Source organism: Camelus ferus, chromosome 23 (genome assembly GCF_009834535.1).
Source record: "Camelus ferus isolate YT-003-E chromosome 23, BCGSAC_Cfer_1.0, whole genome shotgun sequence".
Taxonomy (NCBI): Eukaryota; Metazoa; Chordata; class Mammalia; order Artiodactyla; family Camelidae; genus Camelus; species Camelus ferus.
The window spans coordinates 28,412,716-28,434,549 of NC_045718.1; the positions used below are offsets into that span (position 1 = coordinate 28,412,716).

The 21,834-nt window shown below is 39.5% G+C and overlaps 1 protein-coding gene and 1 non-coding gene across 5 annotated transcripts in view; one reads left to right on the plus strand and one right to left on the minus strand.

The window, feature by feature from the left end:
* The window catches only part of SMYD3 (SET and MYND domain containing 3), a 557,874-nt gene that overhangs the window by 300,371 nt on the left and 235,669 nt on the right, over nt 1-21,834 (minus strand). The window lies entirely within an intron of this gene.
* TRNAG-ACC lies at nt 18,930-19,002 on the plus strand. The gene has a single exon. It is a non-coding gene; the product is annotated as a tRNA-Gly (tRNA).

Genomic DNA, 21,834 nt, shown 5'->3' on the forward strand with positions numbered 1-21,834 from the left:
CGGCAGCAAAACATGCTTCAGGAAGCTCTGGCTAGCCAGTTTACAGATGAGAAAACTGAGGCAGAGAGATTGTAAGGAACTTGCCCAAGAGCAGACAACAGGCAAGTGGCCCTCTTGCCCCAGGGCCCAAGCTCTTCACTACAACACTATACTGCCCGATTGAAGAAACTGCAGCAATTCCTTTTCTTAAGAACTTTTCAAAGACAGGCTCTCACTCATTCAGACATCATGTGTTGTCATCAAGGAAACAGATACTAAGAGGCATTACTCCCTTTCAATCATGTTCTTTGTTACACGCAAAAGACCTATTTGAATACCAGGATTCCTCTTTCGCCTTTATGGGGTCATCTGGGTTGCCCATCCTAAAGGGATGGAGTCTGCCTTGCCACAACAATGAGCTTTGTCTTCTTTTCACAGGTCTTGTGTCCTTTTCTTATATTCTGCTACAGTCTGCTGTTGTGCTTAATTACACAAGAGACTAGCAACAATATCACTCCCTAGCGAAAGTGCTTTGAGAATCTGAAAACTAGGCCATCTATTACAAGGCTTCTAAATTCTCAAGCGTCACAGAACCGCATGCTTCTGATCACTGCATTAAGGCTCTGGACCCATGGTTCAGATGAAAGATGAGCTTTATAAAGAAATAGGTTTCCAGTGAGATCCCAATAAGTTGAAGACAGCAGGAAACTGAGATGCTTAAATTATTCTAGTTAATGGGCTTATTCTCCACTGGTTACGCACAGTGGGCTGAATGGACAGTTGCAGGTGCAAACCGAGAGGTAAACAGACCTCTAAATAAGTAAAGAGCCAGGGAGCACTAGCCCGGCAAGCGCAGGTTTCAGAATGAATTATTAAAGCTTGCACTGGCCCACAGTCAAGGGGGTGACTGATTTCTAAGCGAAGACATCTTATCCTGAATGCTGCAACTTTAAGGTGAAAATAGACTCATTATTCCCTTGACTCTCTTTCTCTATCACTGGTGAAAAATGAAATAGCTCCGTTGGTTTGTAATTGATGTGTCTGACACTAAAATTTCATTCTCGGTACTGCCATCCTTTGAAATGCACAGTAAGGGAAGAGGAGCATCCTGACATGCAAAAAAGCACATTTTGACACGAAGCCGTTGAGACATATGCGGAAGAGCATTTTCTACTGGGACAGAAAAGCAGTTCTATTTCAAAGTTCACCATACAACTCAAGCTTCACTTTGAGCAAACACTTTAGAATAAACAAATACACAATGGTTAAAAGAGGAAATTAGCTTTACTTTTGTTTTTTTGTAGAAATACCCAGTAAAGGTAGAGTAAGGTGTAAACTTTTATATTTTCTTTTTTTATACAAACTATTTTTCGAAAAATATGAAAAAATGAAAGGCACTTAGAATTCCGAGCACATAAATGCCCAACTTATTCATCTGAGTTACATAAATATACAAAGAAGCAGACTATATAAATACATAGATACATAATCGGTCCAATACCATTAATCCTACTTCAATTTATTTTTCCTCTTCCCAACAAACTACTGACTAAATCAAAAAAGTTGCTCTTTAACCCAGATAATACAATTTATATTCATTTACAAAATATTTACTGAGCATCTACTTTGTATCACTCACTTCTCTGTGCAGACAGAGCAGTGAACAAGATATACTAGGTCCTTACTCCGATGCAGCTTAATTCTACAGAAAGTGAGATGTACAGCACCGAAACAGTTTCAGCTCATGAAGTGAGGATAATAAAACAGTGATGATGGCACAGGAAGGTGAAAGGAAGAGCTACTGATGGGAGGACCAGGGATGGCCTCTTTGAGGAGGATGTTTTCAGCTGAATCCCAAATGATGAGGAGTTGACCATACAAATATTTTTTAATTTGAAGTGGTGGGGGAAGAACATGTTCAACAGTCAGAATTAAATTGAACTGCTTACAAGAGAAAACCAAATAAAACGGTTTACCCAAAAAGAGAGTTCTTGTTCTCAGCGGGGTTCCTGGATGCCACTGGAGACCCATGCTCCCTCCTTTGCCACACCCGCGCCTCCCGTGTAGCTCTTTCCTCCTTAGGCGCACCCAGAGGGCCATTCAACCACTTTAGAAGGAAATGGGCATTCTGGTGGGGACAACTGCAGAAGAGAAGGGTGAAAGGCCCAGCTAGCCTAGTCAGTCCTTTCATTTCAGAAAACAGTAGCTCTCCCATAAGCCCTGCCCATAAACCTCAACTTACATCTGCTCTGAACACTGTCCCACAGCCACTGCAAAGCAGCTTGTACAGCGGCAGGCTTTTAACTGGCCAGGACCTTCTGCAGCCCCCAACCCTAGAACTCTGTTAGTAGGAAGAAGGCATGGGTGGGTATTGCCTGCGAGGTGCAGTGTCTACTAGGGCATTGTAGGCAGGCAGAGGCAGGTGCAAAGGCCCTGAGTGACAATAGGTGTGGCTCGTGAAACAGGATACCTGCGTGTAGCAATGCAGGGGGCACGGCCAGTGAGATAAGAGCCACTGGTATCGAGGGGCCCGGGTCCTAGAAGGGGGGGACCAGACAAATGTTTTCCAGACACTTCTTCCCATCAATCTCCCCACAACCTCATGGTGTGGGTACCACCTTTATTCTACAAATAAGGAAGCCAACTCTTAGGTTAAGTGACTACCCTCAATTCACAAAGTTAGGAAGGAGAGGGGACATGACCAAGACTTCCAAATTCACACTCACAGGCTCTATCCTCTTGCGCTGCCTTCATTCCCTGCTTTAACAATATGCCTCTGAATACTGACCTGACAGAACTCCTCCTTCCAAACCCATGCTGGTTATTACCTACCATCCTGTTCACTCACATTTATGAGAAGTGCTTCTTTATGTGTTCTAGTATTTTCATTTATTTGGAATTCTAGATGGAGAGATTTCCATGTGATTCTTTACCTCTCTAATATGTCCTGGGAAGAAAAAGAATTCTTCAAATTGAAACTGACTGTATCTCTTTCTGACATTGAGGTTTAGGGGAGTGAAACTCACCTTAGTGGGAAAATAAATCTACTGTTCCTTTTCACTCTCAGCTACCTGGGGAGGCCAAAAGAAAAGCCTGAAATTTCAAAGTTCCTGCCAGTTTTTCAGTGCTGTGCACATTAATGAGCTCCTGGATTTGCAAAGGTGGGCCTGGAGCTTAAAGATGTTTGAGAGTTAAATTGCTCTGCATAATGAAGTAAAGGTAATTGAGTTTCCTGAGGAATTGGAGAATGAAGAGGTCCAGGGAAATGGAGAAAGCAGGGAGCTGTGAAGGCGGCGTAGTTTAACCTCACGGCATACCTTGCCTGGTCCCAGCACACCCTGAGTTCCCACACCAGGGAAGAGGCAGCAGGGAGAGAGGAGTCTACAGGTGAGTCCTGTAGGCAGGCACTGGGGAAATGCACTGAGATCACATCGCACCCAGGACAAGCTATTATTTTAAAATATGGGAAGATTAAACAGAGATGGAGAGTCTCAAATAATCCCATGAGGCCTGCAGAGCTGCTCTGGTCTTCTCTAGGGCAGAGACAGACGGAAGGTGGGGCTGCTGGCTGACACCTCTCACCCTGAACATTACTGCCCCACAAGCTGAGACCCAAAGACAGTAACGTCAGATGAGCCCAGTGTTCTAGCAATTGCTTCAGGTGAACCTCATTCCCTCTCCTCCCACCACCACCACCCAGCACTTCAAAGCAGAGTCGTCTGCAGATGCAAACGCAGCTGGCAGGGCACACCTGGTACAGCTGAACCATGAAGCATGGCAGACCATTTTCACTGTAGTAGTTAGAAAGGTCTGTTCTCCTCAAGAGGCCTCTTCTTCTCTGGGGCCCAGTGGCTTTGAGTGTAAACCTCAAATTTATGTCATTGTGTATTACAGTGCCTCTGAGCAGCCCTGCCCACACCCCAGCCTCACCCTATGTCACTACCCACCTGCCCCCCTCCCTAGCACCAGCAACACTGAGGGACAGTCAGCTCCTCTATGTGCCACGTCACGTCTTCCCCACCCTCCCCTGGGCCATTCCCCCTCTCCCATGCTGCACCTGCTTTTGCAAAACTATCTCCTATGAGGAATTCAAAAAGCAATTCAGGCCTCATTGCCTCCAGAAAGGCTCCCTCAGCCTCCACCTCTGACTGGGGGCCTGAAGCACCACCCTGGGCCTAGTCTACCCCAGCACATCATGCTCTCCTGAAGTCATTCATTTACTTCTGTGTCTCCCTAGTAGATGAGAGAGTGTCTAGCCCCGTGCCTGCAGTCATTGCTCGATAAATTCTTGACAATAAATGTCAAGCTTTTATTGACCTAAAAGCTTTTCTTCCCAAGCCTTAAAAGACAATCAGATACAGATCTGCCCAAGAAGAGAACATTTAAAATGACTGTCAGGCAGGAATGTGTCTTCCCCAATCCTGATTTTTTCTTCAACCCACACCACCAGCTGTGACTCTACTGGCCTCTATCCAGACCCTCCTATCACTGTTCCCCAGCTAAGCCAATAGCAGCCTTCAAACCAAAAGAATGAATGCTAATTGTGAAATGCTAATATCCTTTCATTCAACAAATCTGCATCGTGTGCTTCAAACATGAGGCATGGTGCTAAGAGCTGGGAATACCCTAGTGAGCAAAACCAACATTACTCCTGCCCTAGCGGCATTAAATCATGAGTAAACATATAAAATATCACAATTATGATAAACGCTTTATGATGAAAATGATGAGGTATTATGGAGTGTATAACAGTTCAGCAGAGGAACCTAACCTAGTCTGGGTGGGAGACGGAAGGTTTGCCTATATGAGCGTATAAGGGTTAGAGTAGGCTTCCTTTGGAAGTAGGATTTTGCCAGCAATTGTGTGTGTGTGTGTGTGTGTGTGTGTGTGTGTGTGTGTCTGTCTGTCTGTCTGTCTGTTGGTTTGCCAAGTGTGAAAAGATGAGTATTTCAGAGATAAAAGCCTGTGTGAAGCTGGAAGGAGCTTGGAGAGTTTTGGGAACAGAAAAGGGCAGTGTGGCTAAAGACGTGAGCTTGAGCCAAGCTGCAGTGTATCTGGCTGGCTAAGCTAAATTAGATTTTCCTGGTGAATCTGTCAAAGAAAGACTAACTGTACAGGCTACAACTGTGTGAACAATGTTTCTGATGTGAAAAAGCAGCCTAACAGTGAAGTAATGCTAGACAGACAGGACCATCAACTGAAGAGATGGCACATCTCTTGCAGATTTCCAAGTTGGCTAAATGAAGGGAGATTTTTGCCTCAATTACTCCAAGAGAACCCTCCAGAATTAGGTTAAGCTGATGAGAATAAGCATATGGGGGTGGGGGTGTTTCTGGGAAAAGAAGTCTGTCAGACTCTGGCATAAGTGACAGCTAGAATTTGCCTCAGAGTCACCCTGGGCTCAAGCCATACAGAGAAGTATTTCTGAGGATTGTAGCCAACTGAACTGAACAATACTGTCATTCAAGGCATGTTAATTCTTTTCCAACTAATATAATGGGCATGAATGCTGTTGGATCATTTAAAATCCTTATCTCCTCTTTATAAGGATCTGGAATTTTTTGTTTGTGTTACCTCTGAATCCAAATTGCTACGAAGCTGAGGAATCCATGGTTTTCAAGCATGATTACAAAATAACAAGCACTTCCTAACAGCTGGTGGCAGCAAAAATCTGAATCCTGAGATCAAAATTCTTCATTAGGATATCTAGCCAAGACTCACCTCAAATCCTCAAGCACAGTAAAATGTGAGGGTTTTCCAGATGCAGATGCAGAGATTCCTGGTTATGTCAGGATTCCCGTAAAAGGATATGAACTATACCATCCGTATACCTACATCATGAACAGCTGAGACTTCCTTTTCAAGTGTTAGAATTACAACTTAAATTGAGGTTCTTATGCTATGCTATTAGTCTTTGCTTTATGCAAGGAAAAATCATTTTCAGCTGAAATGTGGGTTACCAGCAGCTTACTTAATATATACCCTAAGTGACTTAGGGGCTGAGTACATAATCCCTTCAGCTGCACACCTCAATTACATTTATCTTATTGTAGCACCTATTGGACACTTAATCACCTTCATCTGTATTGTTAACCTGATGCCTTAAATATTCAAACTCCCAGAACACATCAATTATTTTTTGCCATTTTTTTTCCTTTGAAAAGATCCCTGGAACATTACTTGTTGGCGAGATAATGGATGCCATGTTCCTAATATTATAAATTATTGTGACTTTTGTACTCAAAGACTGGTTACAACTTGGAAATTCAAAACCACAACTATCTGCCACTATGAAATGACAATGAAAATAGGAATTCATTCTATACTTACAGGCTATATGACATTTTCCAGCTTGCCCTGATTTCATAAAAAGAAATGACCTTGGAAATAATTAAGCATATCAAGTGGCAAGACTGCAGCTCACTGAAATATGACAGTATGTTCATGTCTTTATAATGCTGCTAAGCATTCAGGAGATAGAAAAAAAATTTATTGCACTTTAACCAATTTATACTTGTATTTTATAGGCTTATGCATATTCACTACAAGGCTGTTCTAATCTTTGTTTACCTATATCCCTCTGAACTTGGAAATAAAGGCAATCAGGTCTCAGCGTACTAGACTGGGGAAAAGATCAGATTTTGCAGGAGGCATAAGGGTCTGGTTGATGTTTTATCAGTCTTTGTTTAATTAGAGTGCTCTCAGTAAAAACACAAATTCAGATTAGCTTTCCTTGCCCGATGTTTATTAATTTAGACACTGTCTAAAAGGGAACGTGTAAGCATCTTGACAAATAAACTGTCACTTTACGAAAGGAACAAGGGCAACAGTAACAACAAAAGATAAACAATGAGAAGAAGATGCCTGTGAGGCCTGGAGGCTGTCAGGCCGGGAGAGTTCAACAGAGTGTGCTCCCTGCATTGGGGGAAAGGGCTCAGGGAAGTAAGTCACTGCAGCCACACCGGAGGACCTCAGGGTTGAGGCGGGCTGATAGAAGGTCCTAGGAAAATCAGAATCTCCAAGAATCAAAGATCAAATAATGAGAGATCTGAAGAAGAGCTCCTCCAAGTGAGAGGAATGCTAAGGAGAGAAGGTTTGAGTTGTTCAGGTTCCCTGCTGGGTCTCCTCTGCTACACCCGCCCTGGCAGAGTCAACTCAGCCCACAAAGTTTAAATGTGCACACAGTGTTCAGCTGATTTTTCCCAGCAGGTTCCTTTGAAAAGGGCTTGAAGGAGGATGGTATAAAAATAAGGCTGCTCTCATGAGGTGAGGGGGAGACTCTGTAAACAGACAGGGTAGGGGGTTCCCCAGAAAGAGAACCAGGCATTGCTCTCTTGACAGAAGAGACTTTGGCCTGAGCCATTTTGTGATCTAAGTCTGGCCACAGTGCTTGCCCTTGAACAAGTCTCAGTAATCAGTGATCAGTGATCTTAAGGGAAGTGAAGGAGTGCAGGAACAAAGGAAAAGCAGTCAAGAAACAACAGCTCAGTGACAAAACAGAGTCCCCAGTTTCTCCTCGAGGGATTTACGTGACAATCGGATACAGATCTTTGAGTTCTGCAGGAACTACCCAGGTGAGAATCCCCAGGCTGGCGGGAAACTAAGGAATGATGATATTGACCTTTTCTGACCCTCTTGACTTGAATCAACTAAAGCTTGGACTCTGTAGACCACCCAAGCCTCTTCATGAATATGCATGTATCCTTGGCTTAAAACTTTCCCAGTTTTGCTGTCGGACAGGCACTGCTTTGGGAAAGATCTCTGCTGTTCTCCTTACCTGCTGCCAGTAATAATAAATCCTTCCTTCTCCAGATCTTTGGCTTGGTTATGTCTTTTGGCTCAATATCCACCAAGAGGAGAACCCAGTTTTCAGGTAACAGGAGGGAAGGAGGGAGGGGGGAAGAAAGATTTCTTAGAAAACATTCTGACTTTCTACTTAACATAGGCAGGAGCAGTACTGGTGGAACTGGGATGAAAAAGAATTCAGTAACTGTGGCTCTCAGTGACATCCATGAGGAGTACACTTGGACAGGTAAAAAGTGACTGAGGAAGCCAGGCTCACAGAATAGCACTGTTCCTCCAGTAGGATCTTTCTGGAGTCATTCACCTGTTCATATTAATGAGTATCTACCATGCGCCAGGCATAACGTCCTTGCAATGAACAAGACTGGCAAAGCCTCTGCTCATTTGAATCTGTATCGTTATAAATGATGACTCCTACTATCACCACTACTATGACTACTAACAGCAGCAGTATCTTTGGGAAAGTAATCAGTGCTATTAGGAAACATCTATCAATCTACTTGTACCTACAAAAAAAAAACAACTGAGTATTTATACAATGGAACATTGCTCAGCAATAAAAAAGAATAAAATAATGCCATCTGCAGCAACATGGATAGACCTGGAGACTGTCATTCTAAGTGAAGTAAGCCACAAAGAAAAAGAAAAATACCATATGATATCACTCGTATGTGGAATCTAAAAAAAAGAAAAGAAAAAAGAGGACACTAATGAACTCATCTACAAAAGAAACAGACTCGCAGACTTAGTAAACAATCTTATGGTTACCAGGGGAAGGGGATGGGAAGGAATAAATTTGGGAGTCTGAGATTTGCAAATGTTAACTACTATCTGTAAAAGTAGATAAAAAACAAATTTCTTCATACAGCACAGGGAACCATATTCAGTATCTTTTAATAACCTTCAATGAAAAAGAATATGAAAACAAATACATGTATGTATATGCATGACTGGGACATTATGCTGTACATCAGAAATTGACATTGTAACTGACTATACTTCAATTTAAAAAAAAAAACGCTGAATGCATGTTGTGCTGGCTGCTGAGATCCTACAATGGGAATCAAAACAGAGGTGAATTTTGGGGATCAGTCACACACAGACAGTACATGAACCTACAGGAATTAATGAGGTTCACCCAAAGAGAGAATATGTAGAGAACAAAGGAAGAGGGGAAAGGAGCTTATCAACGTGGAAGACAGTGATGTAGGAAGAAAACTGGGAGGATGGTGTCACTTACACCAGGAAAAAGTGTTTCAAGAAGGTGCCATCCATAGTACACACACTGTTAGGAAGTCAAATACAAAGAGGACCCAGTACTCACTAGATTTTAGCAACATGAACACTTGGTGACATCAACTAGAGCTTTATGGAACCTGAACGCCAGGCTGCACCAGGCAGGGGAGCCAATGAGATGTAAGGAAGTGAAGACTCAAAATGCAGACATTCCAGTTTTGATTGTGAAAGAAGAGACTGATTCAAGATAAGCAAAGAAAGAGGTGGGGTAGAGGAGGTTTTACTTTTTTCCTCCCTTCCTTTCTCTCTTTCTCCTTTCCTCCAATAAGAGACGTAACCACATTTGAAGGCTGCAAAGAGAAAACAATGGAGAATAACCTGGTGGAGCGAGGTCCCTGAGAGAATAAAGGAGTAAGATCTAGAAAGCAAGAGGAGGCATCCTTCCGCCTGGGTACTGAGGGTCAGGAGGGGGAAAGATGAGGCTGAAGGCAACGGAGGGGTAAGGAGACAAAGTGGAGGATTAACAATTGAAAGAATCTCCTACCTAATGGCCTCGGGCCAGGAAAATTCTCAAGCAAGATTCAGTGCAAATGGAAGAGGCTCCCAGAGATCAGAACAGGTGTTTTAGGTAAGCTTCGTTGACAATTGGTAAAAGTAAATGGGAAGTTCGTGAGGGGAGAAGGCTGGTCATAATTTTGATTAATATTAATTTATTTAACAAAGGGACACATGAAATTTGTCCAACAAGGCAGAAAATACTTGGGTAACACAATGATGCACACATTATTAAGTAAACATTTCCATTTATCACTCCAAGACTGGGGTGAAAAATCTACAAATGTAGATATTGCCAAATCAACAAGTTCAGTAACCCAAGAGGACTGGATAGGAGTGAATGTATCTACCCACATAAACACCTGAACTAAAGAGGTGAGGAAGTCAGGGAAACAAGGTTCATCTTTTGAGATGCACAGCCCAGCTACCCAACCTCAGGCAAGCTTCTTCCCCTCACTGTGTCCCAAGTTTTCCTTCCTTTTGCTCCTCAGGGATACTGTGAAGATGAATGCAGTGTATATTTAAAGCTTCTGGCCAACTTAGAAAAGAACCTGAGAACAACAAAGGCCCACAATGAACCGGAAGAACCTCTGGGCACAGGTGGCACCGGGCCACATGTTGGAAGGTTCCCTCCACCCTCAGAAAAAGGTAGAGATGTGTACAGGGTTCTTCATGAGCAAGTCTCTCACCTGAATCCTCTGTGCCAGTATGCATGACTGAAACCTACCCTAATTATAAGAAAGATAACATCATGCTGTCTGAACACACACAAAGTCCTCTGACTCCCTTCTTATTCCTCAGACATCATCCCTTTGCTTACCCAAAGTGTAAGCCTTTATTTACCGAGTGTCAGCTCAATCAACACAGAGTCTTCATATTTGTCTGTCCCTCTGTTAATTCTCGGAGACAGTAGGATCCAAGAGCCTGAGAACCAAGTCACTCATTGCACCCTGCATGTGTAAAGCACTCAGCACAATGTCTGCGGGTGACAGTGCCTGCCTGCCTTGTTCTGCCACAGAACATATGAGCATGGGCTCCACAAAAGCAGCTACCGAGGCAACTGCAGGCTAGGTGACGTGGGATATCTTAGCCATTTATTTATTCATTCATTCATTTTACTTTTCTTGTGGGCAGCGGTAATTAGATCGATTATTTATTTAATGGAGGTACTGGGGATTGAACCCAGGACCTCATGCACGCTAAGCATGCATTTTACCACTGAGCTATACCCTTCTCCCCCTCTCAGTCATTTTAATTCAATTTGCCTTTTTATTGAGGTGGAATTCACATAACAAAAATTAACATTTTTAAATGAACAATTCAGTAGCATTCAGTTCACTCACAATATTGTAATACAGCCACCACTTCCATCTAGTTCTAAAACATTCTCTTCACCCAGTAGCTCCGGATCTCCCCTTCCCACAACCCTTGGCAATCACCAATCTGAGCTCTGTCTCTGTAGATTTATCTATTTTGAACATCATATAAACAGAATCATATAATATATGACCTTTGGTGTCTGGCTTCTTTTATTTAGCATCATGTTTCTGAGATTCATCTATGTGGTGGCAGGCATCAGCACTTCTTTCTTTTCATGGCTGAAAAGTATCCCATTGTACGGATATAACACAACTGGTTTGTCCGTTCGTCCATTCATGAGTATCTGGGATGTCTCTCCCTTCCCACTACTGGGAATACTGCTGCTATGAACAGAGGTGAATATGTATTGGTTAAGTGCTGTTTTTCAGTTCTTTTGGGCTTATACCTAGGAGTGGAATTACTTAATCATATGATAATTCTATGTTTAATTTTTTTTGAGGAACTGTTCTCCACAGTGGCTGTACCACTTTGCCTTCCCACCAGCAGCATACAAGGATTCTAATTTCTCCACATCCTCACCAACACTTGTTATTTTTAATTTTTGTGATTATGGCCATCGCAGTGAATGCTAAGCAAGGTACTCTAATACTCATCTCTCAACATACTGCTTCAAGCAGACAAGACGCAAAAGAAGGTGTTACAGTGTAGTGGTTAAGAGGTTATGTTCTGCTTGGGTTCACACTGCTACCTGCTACCTATGTGACTTAGACAAAGTTACCTCTCTGAGCCACAGAGTCTCAGCTATAAAATAGAGATATTAATAGCAAACTTCATGGATGTGTAATAAGCAGGAAATGATTTAATCAGTGCACTATGCTTAACAACAGCGCCCGACACAAAGCAGGAACTAATAAAATGTTTCAATAATCAATAAAGTTCATAGGGATAGCATCTCCACATAATTACGTATATATTCCTATAGAGATGGGGGAAATGCATGAGCCTCTGCTAGACTCAGCCATGCACAGGGAAGAGGAACTCCAGGGAAGAAGTCACCTTCTGCTCCCACAGTAGTAAAAAATGGTCTCAAAATAACAAAAAGCATTAGACAAAATATTGTTCTTTATATCTTTTTAACAACATAGGAAAGCATTCTTACGCTGTGGCACAGAAGGCAGAACCCACATCTGTGAAGAAGGTTTAGTGATACAAATGCTAAACAAGGACCGAATCTTCTGTTCCATCACACTGTCCTTAGAACAAAAAAAAAAAAAAAAAAATGGAGAAAGTTTGCAGGCTGCTTTTTTGATAACTGTGATTTCTTTGAAATGTCTACCTACCGCTGTTGAGTGAGAACGATAAACCAAAGTATATGGTTGAGAAGTCTCAAGACTCTCCTTTCTATACACAGGAAAAGTTCATTGCACCCAGAGGAATCATGTCAAACCATGCACCCATTCACATGCAAAAGTCATACACATCTTTCTGCCAAGTTTGTGTTGCTGCCCTTATTCTTAGCACAGTCTTTAAAACGGAGGGTTCAGTTTAACATGCGACACCAATCCAGTGTCAATGCATGAAGGCCTCTGTGCTCCACTTCTATCTTAGATTAGAGAAAGGTTCTCCCAGGTTAGGGTTTCAATAGCACCTACTACATACTCTGGTCCACATAAGTTTTCAATTTGTAACGTACAATTTCATACTTATAATTTTTCCTGTCATTTTGCATTGCTTTAATAAAAATTGAAGTCCTGGCTTCACCTGAATTCATTAGGGAGCTTGGGTTTTCTAAAAGCTTATGTATGTCCTACCCCACATCCCCTCCACCAGCAAATTTAAACCTTGACACACTAATTAACTTGGATTGCAATCCATGAACTCTGCAAAGGGCAGATGCCAAAGAATTAGAGACATGGGTAGGTTTATGTTTATTCTCAATACTGGAACAAATGGATAGGATGGAAGGGTGGTCAGAAATTAGTAAATCAAAAGGGGAAATGCCAAAATTAATTTCCCTAGTAGAGAGAAGGAAAATTAGTGAAAGTCTGATATAGAGGAAAAAACCTTTCTTTGAAAAACCTCGAATATGATATATAAAATAGGCAAGCTTAATAAGTGAATTTACACTTAAAAAAAAAAAAAAACTATGTTCCTGAAAAAGCACATAAATAAAAATAAGTCCTCAATTAGTCATCAAAATGTTATTGCTTGTCCCCAGATCACAGTCAAAGAACACTTAAGACGCAGAACAATTTAATGCACAGTACTGGGAGTCCCAGCTCTAAAGGGACAGGAACAAACTTAAGGTCTAAAATGTACCTACTAAGCTTTTCACAGATTATGGAGATGATTTTGATTTTCAAGTATGGTGAGAACCAGAATTTGTTGCAGCTTGATTCTGGGTACAGCATCTTTTTGTTTTCTGACCATTATAGAAAATATAGAAATCACAGGATAATATAGAGAAGAAATAAAAAGGGCATCTATATATACTAGATACTACAATATATACTATATATACTTAATCTTTTCCCTCTAATATTGTTTTAATTGGGTGATAATTTACAAATAATAGCATGTATAGATTTAGACATAATTTTATTAGTTTTGATTATTGACAAGTATTCATGTAACCCATGCAATACATAAAGTATTTCTGTGACAATACAAAGTATTATAATATTTTAATTTATAATATTACAGCATTCCTAATTTTAAAATTAGAAAAGAACCATGGAGTAGCAATCAGAGAAAACCACCTTTCAGTTTATTAAGTGTGTACAACTTAAGAAAAGGAATTATTTTGGTGTATTTCCTGATTATCAAAGGCAAGAAGTAATTAATATATTTTGTGCTATCCTAAATTAAGAATTTACAAACTATGATTTCCCCTCTCCCAGAAATATGTATGATTAAAAAATATCAGAATGATGTTACACACGTATCATTCAACTAATACTGCACCATGGTTATTTTACCATATTTTTAAATACACTTAATGGTTGCAAGTAACTTCTCTTTAGTTTCACTTATAATTCATTTAACCACTTCCACATTGTTGGACTTTTTTTTTTTGCTATTAAAAAAAGTACAAAAATTACTAGTTGCACAAAACAGAATCACTTATGAATTAATTTTAGACTCCTGATAAGTATTTCTAAATTTGCTTTGTACCAAATATAAATCAGTTTAGACAACAATAGTAGTAATATGAAAGTGAATGCCTAAGTTCTTACTAACATTCCAGCATTAACATTTTATGTTAGTTTCTGCCGAATGGTATCTCACTACTTGCCTTCGACTATTAATAAGATTAAATATTTTTTCACATATTTATAGGATAATTTTTTGTGGATTCTCTAGGTATTGTATAGTACACTATCTTGTCTACTCATTCTTCCATATGAACTAAATCTGGAAAAATGCCTCAAAAATATTTAGTTTGGAAGAGAAAAAAAGAGAACACTAATGAGCTCATCTACAAAACAGAAACAGACTTGCAGACATAGTAGACAATCTTATGGTTACCCGGGGAAAGGGGGTGGGAAGGGATAAATTTGGGAGTTTGTGATTTGCGAATGTTAGCCACTATATATAAAAATAGATTGAAAAAACAAGTTTCTTCTGTATAGCACAGGGAACTATATTCAATATCTTGTAATACCCTTTAATGAAAAAGAATATGAAAACGAATATATGTATGTATATATATATATGACTGGGACATTATGCTGTACACCAGAAACTGACACATTGTAACTGACTGTAATTAAAAAAACCCATTTAGTTTGGAAAGACTGCCATCTTTACAATGCTTAGCCTTTCACCTGAGAACACAGGGTCTCTCTCCAATTAATCTTCTTCTCTTATTTCTTAAAGTTTGTAGATTCTTTGTACCTTCTTTGTGGTATCTGTGGTCTCTAACTACCTTATTGCAAGACTTCTCAGAGTTTTTTGTAAGCAAAATATATAGCATTTTCCAAATCACTCTCCAATCTTCTTTTTTAAACCAGATTTTCTGTGGTCATGACATGGAAATGACTATTTTAAAGTTATGCATTTCTGAGTACAATTTTGTTTGCTTTGTATAAGTTTTATGATTCTCTATTCTTATTTTCCAAAAAGTTTTGATTTCCATGTTGGTCCAATAGTTACAGTTTCTTAGTTCCCAAGCAATGGGTGGGGTTGAACTAACATTGCCTGTGTCCAATCAAGAATCAATTTTAATAAATGTTTCAAAGATAACTGAAAATAAACAGTATATTTCCTTTTTTTTCAGAAATATAGTTGACAAACAATATTACGTTAGTTTCAGGTGTACTACATAATGATTTAACATTAGCATACATTAATTTGACACTGCGTAAGTCTAGCAACCATCCGTCTCCATACAATGTTATTACAGTATTACTGACAACATTCCTTATACTGCATACTTTAACCCTGTGGCTTATTTATACTATAACTGGAAGTTTGTGCCTCTTAAATCCCTCCAAGGGTTTCACCCAACTCCCCAACCCCCTGCCTTCTGGCAGGCACCCAGGTTTACTTACTTTATGAAAGATATAAAGTTTATTTCATTTAATTCTTTTTATATTGAATTCTATTTATATGACACTGATATTTGTGATCTCTTTCTTTTAATTTGCCTGATTTACTTCACCTACCATTTTACTTTAATCACAAATTCTTTTGGGGGGTGCTGGTGGGTGTAGTTGCCTATAAGTACCTAAAATTTGAGAGTATTTATTAACAGCAGATCTATTTTAGGAGCACCTGCACAGAAGAGTCTCAACAATTATTAAGTTATTAATTATAATACATTTGCCTTTCTCCACTATGCTTTCCTCTAGTAAGTACCTAAGAAACTAAAGTGAGGTTTTCTCTGATCACTACTCCATGGTTCTCTGCTAGTTTTTAAATTAGGAATACTGTAATTTAAAATATTACAATACATTCTATGGTCATGAAAATACCTCATATACTGATGGGAGTGTGGGTGACACGGATACCTATCTATCAATATTCAAGTCTCATCAAATTATATCTAAACCTACACATGCTACTGTCTGTGAATTGTAACAATTAAAAATGAATATTAGAGGGAAAAATGTAACTATGATTTAGAGAATCATATAACCCATGTAGAAGCGATACTGGTGATATAAACATAAATTTTATTTATAAAATAATATTTGAGTACAAAATATTATGTCATGGTATTTTGTGACAGGTTAACTATCCCTTTGTTGCACCAAAAATTAAAATTAGGTTTCAAGATGAATTATGGTAATAAACTCGGTATTTCCCTACTCACATGAGAAAAAGCAAAACAAAGAGCATCCCTGACAGTTTACCAATCAAGCAAAATAATTGCTCTGATCTTTGAGATTTAGAGTAACAATTATCCATGTATGAAGCAAACAAACAAAAAAAGTTAGTTTTGTCTATAAGCAACCTTTACACTACAGAGGTACCCTAAACTTTAAAATTCCTTCACTACCTAAGGATCAAGAACTACTCTTTCCATCACAAATCTGGAAGTACTTCATACACCATGCAGGAAGACGGGGCATTCCAGCATGAGCATTCACTCAATTTGTGGAAATAAAATATCCTTCAGTCCCCTACAATTCTACTGAACAACAACTGCTAAGGAAAGTTTCGCATATTTGTCGGAGATACTCCTGGAAAATAGAGGGCAATTTACTGGTGTGTGTGACTGTCAAATGGGAGAATATGTCAATCACCTAATTACCAACTATTCATTGAGGAGGGCTTTTAAATATATTTTAAATGAAACGTGTGTGAATTGGCTATGAATTCCAACTGTATTATACTGCATAAAACAGAGAATAGAAATCTTTTCCAAATATGTAATTTATTCCAAGGAGTTTCCTATCTTAAATACACTCTCCATGAAAACACATTTGTATTGACCCAAGTTACTACATTGTCCATGGCCCTTTTAGAACAGATACTTATTCAAAAGCAGCAAGATAATGGGGAGCAAGCCTTCTAGTCTAAGCTAATGTTACACAAAGTCACTAAGGAGATGAATTTTTATTCCATGCCAGTATCCTCTTTTCCTTTCAATTTCCTCCTCCAGGCTCCAACACAACCCCCATTACCAGTAACCACAAAGTAATTCTTTTTCACATGACAGTCTTGGAAACAAAGTGTAGAGCTGTAAAACTGGAGATCAACAAACAAAATTAGCCTCCCTCAACCATACTCATGAGTACCAGTGTATAAAAGACATTCCCAATTCCTCCTGTTGCCAACCAGATCCAAAAAATGAACCAAAATTCAGGGCCATATTTGGCTTTTCAGAGTCCTTGGCAGAAAGAGATTTTTTTTTTTTTAAAAAGCAGCATTTAAAATTGAACTGATACTGTGGCCAAAAAGTAGTATTTTATTATTTAAAACAGAAATGACATACATGGTCTAAAATCAGTAACAGGAAAACATTTTAAAAGCAATGAGAATAACACTTATATTGGACTTTTGTCAGCGATGCTGGTAAATGCTGACCCTTCCACTTGGGTGATGAGGTTAGCCACTTGAGCTAAAAAAACACACACATACCAGACAATGTACAAATCCCCAAACTGAACACCTTAACTATAACTTGCAGAAATAAATTTCTACTTAAGTATAAAGTCAAAGGGAGAGAAATTTTTAAATTTTTGTCAGGCTTGTGATTTGCATAGTGTAGAAACAATTTTGATTCATATTTGGCCTGAGGATACAAAGATCTCTGCTTATATCCATAACTTGGTCAAATCTTTCCTAACACCAGAGATACCTATTTATGACATTAAGAAGAAAGTCGATTTAAACCTTCAGACACTCTACTGATGTGCTGTTCTTTCCAACAGTAGAGTACAGGAGTCCAGGTGATAAGCAAATTTACGACTTCCCTGCTTTCTTAAATTAGATCCTGTTGCTCACAATCCTTACATCATTTAAGAGTTTGTAAACTTAAAAGAACAAGAACAAAAATCATCACAATTCATTGTTATCAAAGGCAGCGTTGTATCCAGAGTTGGAGGGCGTCAATTTTCTAAATAAATTCTAGACATATTAGTATATTGAGTAAATAAAACCAATTCATAATCCCAACGACTAATGGCAGACTAAAAAGATCTTCCTTAAACCTTGTTGACTTTTATCTGCCCACACACGACTCACCAAATAAAGATAAAAGCAGCTAGAGACCATTCAGTCTTAGTTCTGTACGCCAGTACTACATAATTTAAAAGGCATTCCTCCTATACCGTTTGAAATTATCACTTCAGTACTGCCATTAAAAATTACTAAACAGGATAAAAATTACTAGACAGGATAATGCTAGGCTAAAAGCTACACTGGGCCAGAAAAGGATGTTCACTCTATAGAGAAGTTCAAAAGCACAAGATAAAATCAAGAGACTGCACAGGCCTGTGGTCCTTCTACAGAGTCTCTGAACTGTCTGTGAAGAGCTCCCAGAATAGAGGCTTTAAAAAGGCACTGTGTGGTGTCATGCCGGGAGTCATTCCAGTTTAGCTTTTAATATTCTTCTCGGGGTAACGCTCACCATCTGCTGGGCTTTGCCTTCGTCTTGAATCATCCACCTCTTAAAGGTCATGGGTGCCACGTACCCAATCCCAGAAGGACCATCTCTGGTTCCTGGCATGGTTCAGCCATGCAACAGCAGATTGAACAGCCAGCTCCAGATTTATAGTTGAGATCCTATGGGAAGGCTCCCTCCCTCTGCCATTTCACCTTTGGAACTGTTGTTACACTCTGGAAGATTTTCCAATTACTACATCTAATTACAAGGAAGAATAAATTACCGAAGCAAGTTAAATTATCTTGTGTGTCATAACAGTAATTAACATTCAAGTAGGAAACTGCTGCCATTTTTATAAACATCACTAAGTGGAGGCAGCACCCCTTTTGAAAGCAGGAAGAAGGGGTGCTCCCTCCCTGAGAACAGTATAAGGATGGTCTGGGAGGGTTGCCAGGTTGAATGTTTTAAAATCTGTCTGGGGGAGGGTATAGCTCAAGTGGTTGAGTGCATGCTTACCATGCATGAGGTTCTGGGTTCAATCCCCAGTACCTCCTCTAAAAAAACAAGTAAGTAAACCGAATTACCTCCCACTCCACAAAAAAAATCTGTGTGGATAAGATTGATGTAATTGGAGAGACTGATTTTTGAACTGCCCCATTTTTATCTAAATCCTTAGAAATAGAACTTTTCTCTGCATTTACCATCATCTACTTTCATCTTCATGGTCATACATGTTTTTCATCTCTCTCTCTTTCTTTTTTCCCCCATATTTCAAGTAGGACTAGATAGCAGCCTGGTCACAAGACATTTTATATCAGGCTTTGCTTGGAAAGCAACTCACAGCCTTTTTAAAAGGTTTGTTTTTTTTTAAAAAAACAATTCCATGATCATTCCTTACCCATTCAATGCTTTTCTGCCATGAAAATGTAATAATTCCTTAAACATATCAAGAATCCCTCAATATCATTCAAGTACTGTACCTTTCTCCCCCAATTTTATTATAATCTTTTACAGTTTGTATAAAATGGTATCCAAAAAAGGTGAGACACTTTAGGATTATTAACATATCCTGTAAATCCTTTTAATCCATAATTTCTTCCTCCATCTCTCTTTTAACTCTTGCATTTTTGCTGTTGTTGTTAATGAAACAAAGTCATCTGCCCTGTAGAGCTGCCCAGGCTAGATGTTTTAAATTGTATTTCCATGATGTTTAATTCACTCTGTTCCCCTGCGCTCTGAGCTTCCTGTTCACTGGTAGTCAGAGGAAAAGGCCAGATCAGATCACAGTTTAAAATTTTGACAGGAACACTTTACAAACTGTATACTTCATTAGGAGACATGTAAGCTCAGATAGCCTCTCTGTGGTGTCTGCTGCAAAAGATGCTCACCACGTGGGTCCAGCAACTCATCGGAGGAAGTGGAATAATGAATTCTGACTTTCTGAATCCTTCACCTGTTAGCTGCACTAAATCTAAAGAAAGACTATCTTATAAACTATCTGGTTAATACAATTTGTAAAGAAAAGCAAGTTTAATGATTCCTTCCTTTTATTTATCAGTTTTCAAAATAATGAGCTGATTCCCTAATATTATTATAGAAAGAACCAATAAGAATTTTACTTTTAACTCTGAAATTTCCTTGAGGAGTACATTCCCCACATCTGTGTCAGAAATCTAAAACTGTCCATTATGTAAGTATCTCTAGGGGTCGGGGTTAAATAAACACATAATGTGCTTTAGAACCATCTACCTCATTAGGGCCTCTTCAGCAAGCAGATTTTTTTTCCCTAATTTGATTATCTCCAAGCAAGAAAGTTCACAAAAACTTTTTAAGAATATTAAGTACCTAACACCTTCCTCTTAAAGTCATGATGAAGCTGTTTGCCACCTGATTTTAGAACCCCAAAGGGCAGAAGAGAATGGGTAGCAGTCAGTATATAACTGTCCTCGGTATCTGCAGGAGATTGGTTCCAGGGCTGCCATAGATACTAAAACCCAGAGTCCCTTACGTAAAACAGAGTAGTATTTGTGTATAACCTACGCACATCCTCCTGTATACTTTAAGTCATCTCTAGATTACTTAGAATACCTAATACAATGTAAATGCTATGTAAATAGCTGCCAGCATTTGGAAAATTAGTTTCCCTTTTTGGAACCTTTTGGAATTTTTAAAAAATATTTTGATCCTCAGCTGAATTCATGGATGCAGAATCCACAGCTGCAGAACCCATGGATAGGGAGGACTGAGTGTAATTAGTTTCCAGTAAGAGATGCCTCACCTTGCAAACACTCCTCAGAATTGGTGTAAGCAGAGGCTGTGATATAAGGAGCCATAAAGAGATGTGATAAAAGCAGCCAAACGCCACGCAAGGAAGATATTCCACTACAGTATGTACATCATATGGGTTCTTTTTTTCCCCCTAGAGATAAAGTGATCACTTAAACGATGAAAATTACTATCATCTGTCTCTCCACATGCATTTCCGTCCTTGAGAAGTGGGAGGAACTATGGGCCGACGTGGTGCGCAAACAAATGCTCTTGTGAACAGAGGAGAACTCTCTAGAGGCTCCGTTCTGCTGAGAGGAAAAATCTAAGCAAAGCGGTGCCTCAAGAGAGCAAGGCAGATGGAGGTCTCACCTACAGCATACTATAAACAATTATAATGCAAGTGACTGCAGTGGAGGAAAATGTTTTTCCTGTATTTTTCCTATACCCCACCTTCAAACAAACAGCCTGGTCTCCACTTCAGTGGAAAGGAGGGGTGTCCTTGAAATTACATGCAGCTGTGATGTAAGAAATCTGTCTACTTACAAAATTAATGAAAAGCATTTCAGACTATCACCTGACATCCTCTTCAACCCCTAGAACTAAGACTGCTCAGAGATAGCGGCAGTACATCTGACATCCTTTTTGCCACACACAGGACTGAGGAAATTCAAGAAAATGTTAGGAATTATATCATTTCCTGAATGGCACTTTTGGCAACCAGAGATGCCCTCTACACACCAAACACAGGAAATTTCAGAATTTCTGTTCCCCATGGGTACGGTTATTTTCTTCATTTGTGTAATTGTATTTATATGAGGCAGAGTTCAAGTTAACAAATCAGGAAATAGGGACATAGACTGGGGTGGTCGGGTTTGGTACCTAGTCCCCAAAAGGAATTCAGGAGGATGGCAGGAACCTATCTCTGAGATATAGTATGACTTCTGCTACCTGTGTGCCAAGCATGAGCTGTCAAAACAACCCATTCGCCAGATACCCACACACAGCTGAAAGCAGAGAAGCCTACCCAAGAGCACTGAAAAAGTGGACTTTAACAACGAGCATATTTATTTCCTGAATGAATTGCTTTGCCACCATGCACCTTCAAGTCTCCACTTTAC